General features: G+C 39.1%; 1 pseudogene; it reads left to right on the forward strand.

Moving 5' to 3' along the window:
- The first annotated feature begins 4293 nt into the window (after positions 1–4293).
- Gapdh-ps47 (Glyceraldehyde-3-phosphate dehydrogenase, pseudogene 47) lies at positions 4294–5265 on the forward strand (annotated as a pseudogene).
- The last annotated feature ends 1196 nt before the right edge of the window (positions 5266–6461 follow it).

Consider the following 6461-nt stretch of genomic DNA (forward strand, 5'->3'; position numbering starts at 1 on the left):
GACATTATCCAAAATACTCAACAAAGAGAAGATAGAAACTGCATAGACCATATCGAGTACGTAGGCATGGTCTCAAGTTGAGGGACATGGTCGCCCATCCATCTCAAGAATATTAATCCAGAGTTGCTTTTGTCACATGGAAATGCAGGGACAAAGAGTGGAGCAAAGACTGAAAGAAAGGCCATCTAGAGACTGCCCCACTTAGGAATCCAGCCTATCCCCAGGCACTATTGCTGATGCCAAGAGGGTTTTTAAAAGTAACTTAAATTACAAGACAAAATCTTCAAAGTTGAAGAGAGTCTTTAATATTTTAAAATTTCATGAATCTTTACCTATTATTCATGCAAACATTAACAGTAATATATGTATGTGTAAGTTTTTATGGAAATGTATGGGCAGAAATGATAACTGAGTGATTAGGATTAGTGACTGCTACAGAGTGGGATTCTGGTTCCAATTTCCATGTATGCACAGGCTAGCTCACAGCCACTTGTAACTCCAGTTCCAGGGGAGGCAATACTCTTTTCTAGCAGCCTCAGGTATTACATGCACAGGGCGCAAAGACATACATGCAAGGAAAGCTCATATACATATAAAGTAGAGAAAAATATGGTTATATTGTTCTAAAAATTATGTTTATTCTGTGTTGTTTTAAATATTACCCCAAAGTAAATTTTGTTTTCAGAGTTATCTAGTTAGTAAATTAAATTTTCTATGTCTGCTTGCTTATACATTATTCACATACTACTCAGACTTTATTGAGTGGAATAAATGAGTAATTTGTATTTCAGTAACTAGTACAGGTCAATATTTAGTCCTTGAAAACTGAAATGTGTAAATACATGCTTTTTTAAAAAATAGTTTCACAGCTTTGGATCCAACAGTAATCTTAGGAAAATTAATGTACAGTGTTCTCTTTATGAAAAGATATGATGGTCAATTAACTAAAGACTTAAGAGATATAACTTGTAGCGACCACCTCCAGTACATAGGCATGTCCCCCAGTTGAGGGATTGGGCTGCGCAACCATCTCTAATTACTAACCCAGAAATGTTCCTGTCCAAATGAAAGACAAGGACAAAAAATGGAGCAAAGAATGAAGGCCTTCTGGGGTCTGCCCCACCTAAGGATCCATTCTGTCTGTAGACATGGAACCTTTACTGTGTTGCTGTTGCCAAGAGGCGCTTACTGACAGGAACCTGGTGTGCCATTCATGGGGAGGTTCTGCCCGCAACTAACAAATATAGATGTGGATGCTTGGAACCAACCATCAGACTGAGCTCAGATAGCCTGGTAGTGAAGCTGGCAAGAGAACTGAAAGAGGGGAGGGAACGCAATACTTTAGGAAGAACAATGTAGGGAGGCTAGACCACCCAGTGATCCCAGGGAGTAAGCAACTAACCAAGGCATGTAGAGGGAGGGATCCATGCTTCCAAATAGTGCTGTAGCAGAGGATGGTCTTGTCTGACATCAATGGGAGGGGAGTCCCTCGGTCCTGATGCCTCAGACTAGGGGGATGCTGGAGGGGTGGAGTGGGAGAGGGTGGGTGGATAAACACAAAGGGGACAGAGGAGAGGGCAGATGTAACATAGGGGTGTTGTAGAGGGGTAACCAGGAAGTAGGAGATCATTTGAGATATAACAAATGAAATGATTAATAAAAAATAAAACGAAATGATAAGATGGCCAATGAACTAAAGACTTAAAAAGAAAGAGTCCACTACCATCATCGATTAGCTGCATTAACTTTTGTTCAGTGACAGCTTCTTGGCAAACTTTGGAGGAGTTATTTGAATGGTTAGGTAGAAACAATGCTCATCCAAACAGCATCAGCATCTATTACATATCCCATTAGTGCTCAGCACGCTGTTTACTTGTTTAGCTGTGATATAAACTGTAGAATAAGCTCCTCTCACCTCACAGACAAAAGTAGAGATAGGGAGTTTCAAAGGTCAAGAGGCTGGTGATGCATGCTTGTAATCACAGCTGCTCAAAATCAAAGTCAGCCTGGGTTATGGGTAAGGTCAAGTCTAGCTTAAAGTGCCCAGGGAGAATCAGTCTCAAATTTAGATAAAATAAAAGGGCATTTGAAATCTGACTCAGTTGTGAAGTACTTGCCAATCTTGGAAGAAAAGTTCAATTCCTGGAACTATGGGGGGAAAATAAGGAAAGGAAAATGAAAAAGAAAAATTAAGAAATAAAATGGCTTTGTCTCAAAAATCAAGAACGACAAACATATACATACATATATATACATGTATACATATATATTTATATATTTACATATATATGCCAATGAAATTCTTAGCTATAAGCATATAATATTTAGGTTATATATATCGTCTTCAGCTTGATAAATCCAGAGATTATTAAAATATTACTTCAAGGTAAAAGCTAATGACTTTCAAACAGTGGTAGTTAACATGAAACAGAATACAAGAATAAAGTAGCATATTTAAGTATCTATTTCACTTCTAATTATAAATTTTTATATACTTTTAGCCATGAGCTTTTCTATGCAGCCTGTTTTTTTTTTTTTTTTTTTGGAATAACATCTCTGAGTCTTAATTATTTATAAGTAAATAAGCTTTGGTTCCATTCCCAACTAGCTCATAACTTGTATAACCCAATTTATTCTAGTGTAGATTTGCCACATGGCTATTTACCTCATCTACATTTCATGGGTCCAACCTCTTCAAGCCCGGTATGAAATTTCTACCTCTGACTAATTCTCAGACTTTCAATCTCTGTACTGAAAGTTTCAATTTCTATTTCCTGCCTTCCATTTATAGAGCATCAGCTCTTTACTGACAGGTAAAATACAGGTCCACACAGTACCCTAGAGATTCTCTCTGTATCTCCTCCTTTGATTCCAATAAAAGGTATCTTCTCTATTAGCCGTAAACTGTATACAATAACAATTATGAATACTATCAGGTAAGAATTGCACTCACAGTTTCCAGGTCAGAAGTATTTGTCAAATTTGGAAAAATCATTCTACTATCTATCCTATCATGGTGAATTTAGAATTATGTGCTTCAGTTATTTTCAAATAAAACTGCATTTATGAACCTAAGAATATCTTCTTAGAACTAAAAACATTTTCTCGTAACCTAAAAAACATAAGCTTAAATGTATAAATACAAATACCTAGTCTTCACCACCATCGAGGGCTTGAGAAAGAATAAATATTACCTGAGAATGCAGGAAGTGCAGAACAAGCAGTTTCCAAACTATAGATAGACAAAGATTCAGGCAGCCAAGATAGTCACCCAAAATTTCTCTGCATCCATCTTTGGACTTCTGGCCCAGATTATTTGACAGACATTTGTGGAGCAAGAATATTGAAGGACTTACTTACTTTGTCCTTTTAAAGATTGACATTAACTTCCCTCCATCCTGTTTGTCCACATCTAGGACAGTATACTGTCAGTAATTGAAGCAAGCATAAAGGGTAACTTTTGCTGAGTGGCAGCTTAGTTGAAGCAAACACTATATAGAGAGCTTCATTGAAGCTCATCATCTTCTTTAAAGTTCAATGTGTGCTATCAGGAGCTGACATTCCACTGTCATGAAAAGCCTTTGTTAATAAATGCCATGTGCTCAAGATCTCTGAGGTTTTTCTTCTATCTATAGTATATCTTTTCTTGTTTCTAGGTATCTACTACCTGCTTAACTTAAAACACCTATGGAAAGCTAAATGAAGCTTGTTTCTGTAATTAACTCAACTAGTATCTAAAATTACCACAAGTTTGATTGACCAATTATTAAATTGCATTTTGTCCTAAACAATGTGAAATAGCAAGCTTTCAAACATACTAGTACTTAATGTTATATTTTTAAGAATTACATAAGTACAATAACTTAAACAAGAGCTTAAATATGCATATTATACAGAGACACAAATGTATACATTATATACACATACATTGCAGAGAGAGAGAGAGAGAGAGAGAGAGAGAGAGAGAGAGAAAGAGAGAGAGAAATGGAAAAAGAAATCCACGAATCTAACCTTCCTTTCACTTTGTTCTGGCCCAACCAAAGCAATTAACAACCTTTAACCAACCCCTCTTAAACAACAGCAAACACATCACCCTATGAAAACCCAAAGACCATCCATCCCAATTTTTGGGAGTGGAACCATTCTCTTTAACGTGCTTCCTTCTGTTTAGAGGCATTATTTTCTTTTGAAAACTCAATGGGAATTAAGATATAGCTAGTTTTAAGAAATATATCCCTGTTCCAGAAACAGTCTCATCTTCTTGTGCAGTGGCAGCCTCGTCCCATAGACAAGATGGTGAAGGTCAGTATGAACAGATTTGGCTCTATTGGGTGCCTGGTTACCAGGGCTGTCTTCTCCTCTGCATCTGGCAAAGTGGAGATTGTTGCCATCAATGACCCCTTTATTGACCTCAGCTGCATGGTCTACATGTTCCAGTATGACTCTACCCATGGCAAGTTCAATGGCACAGTCAAGGCTGAGAATGGGAAGCTTGTCATCAATAGGAAGCCCATCACCATCTTCCAGGAGTGAAATTCCGCTAATATCAAATGAGATGATGCTAGTGCCAAGTATGTCATGGAGTCTATTGGCATCTTCACCACCATGGAGAAGGCTGAGGCTCACTTGAAGGGTGGGGCCAAAAGGGTCATTATCTTTGCCCCTTCAGCCAATGCCCCTATGTTTGTGATATGACAACGAGAAATATGACAACTCACTTGAGATTGTCAGCAATACACCCTGCACCACCAACTGCTTAGCCCCCCTGACCAAGGTCATCCATGACAGCTTTGGCATTGTGGAAGGGCTCATGACCACAGTCCTTGATATCACTGCCACTCAGAAGACTGTGGATGGCCCCTCTGGAAAGCTGTGGCGTGATGGCCATGGGGCAGCTCAGAACATCATCCTTGCATCCACTGGTGCTGCCAAGGCTGTGGGTAATGTCATCCTTTCTGTGTTCCTACCCCGAGTGTATCCATTGTGGATCTGATATGCTGTCTGGAGGAACCTGCCAAGTATGAAGACATCAAGAAGGTGATGAAGCAGGCATCTGAGGGCTCAATAAAAGGCTTCCTGAGCTTCACGGAGGACCAGGTTGTCTCCTGAGACTTCAACAGCAACTCCCACTATTCCACCTTTGATGCTAGGACTGGCATTGCTCTCAATGACAACTTTGTAAAGCTCATTTCCTGGTATGACAACGAATATGGCTACAGCAACAGGATGGTGGACCTCATGGCCTACATGGCCTCCAAGGAGTAAGAAACCCTGGACCACCCACCCCAACTCAACAAGGATACTGAAAGCAAGAGAGAGGCCCTCAGGTGCTGAGGAGTTCCCATCCCAACTCAGTCCCCAACACTGAGCATCTCTCTCATGATTGCCTCCCAGACCCCCATAATAACAGGAGGGGCCTAGGGAGCCTGCCCTACTCTCTTGAATACTATCAATAAAAGTTCACTGCACACATACAGAAAGAAAGAAAGAGAAAGAAAGAAAGAAAGAAAGAAAGAAAGAAAGAAAGAAAGAAAAAGAAAGAAAGAAAGAGAGAAAGAGAGAGAAAGAGTGAGAAAGAAAGAACGAACGAACGAACGAACGAACGAACAAAAGAAAGAAAGAAAGAAAGAAAGAAAGAAAGAAAGAAAGAAGGAAAGAAAGAAAAAGAAATGTATCCCTGACAGTTCATGTCCATTCTCTGTGTGTAGGGCTCATCTGAGTCCCAATTAGAGCAGCTTCAAGGCTGGACCATCCTAGCTAGTCACTTTTAAACTTTCCTGGATGCAGGTCCCTGAGAAAGAAGCTATGGAAGTAGTCTGAGTTTGGATGCGTAAAGATGTTAGAATTAATATGTCTCAGAATTTCAGCATCCATCTAGCATTCTTGGGGGTGAATTTTGTCAGGGCCTCCTTAAATTCACTGGGGTCTGTAAACACATAAATGTTCACTGGAAGTACATGTTTTTCCATTAATGCATGCAAGGAGTGTGCAGTGTGCATAATTTAGCTAAAAATGATTCTCTGTTTTCTGTTCAAGCAGGTAAGGTAAAGCTTGTTTGGATGGTTCAGCCAAATTATATAATTTTGTATCTATGCATTTGAAAATGATGATTTGAAAATCATTAGCTCTGAGGATTCTGTAGTCAACAAGATTTATTGACTGAAGTCCTGAAGTCCTGGTAGAGACAATATGTCTCAGCCAGTCTTGAGCTGTTCCTATGTAGAGGAATCAGCAATACAAGTTACCTGATTTGTTGGTCTATGTCATTTCCTTTGTCCTTTCTGTAGCCACGATCTTCAGATAGTCTTCCATGGTCAAATCTGACTTATTATTTTTGAAAGAATTCATGTTTTTTTGTCTTCCATTGAAACAAAGACAAAACCACTCCCCAAACATAACACATTTCCTTTCCTCTATTCTAAGCTAGGACATTCTTAATGTAAACAGGCGGATTTAGGTCA

The sequence above is a fragment of the Rattus norvegicus genome, chromosome 14 (genome assembly GCF_036323735.1).
Source record: "Rattus norvegicus strain BN/NHsdMcwi chromosome 14, GRCr8, whole genome shotgun sequence".
In the NCBI taxonomy this organism is placed as follows: domain Eukaryota; kingdom Metazoa; phylum Chordata; class Mammalia; order Rodentia; family Muridae; genus Rattus; species Rattus norvegicus.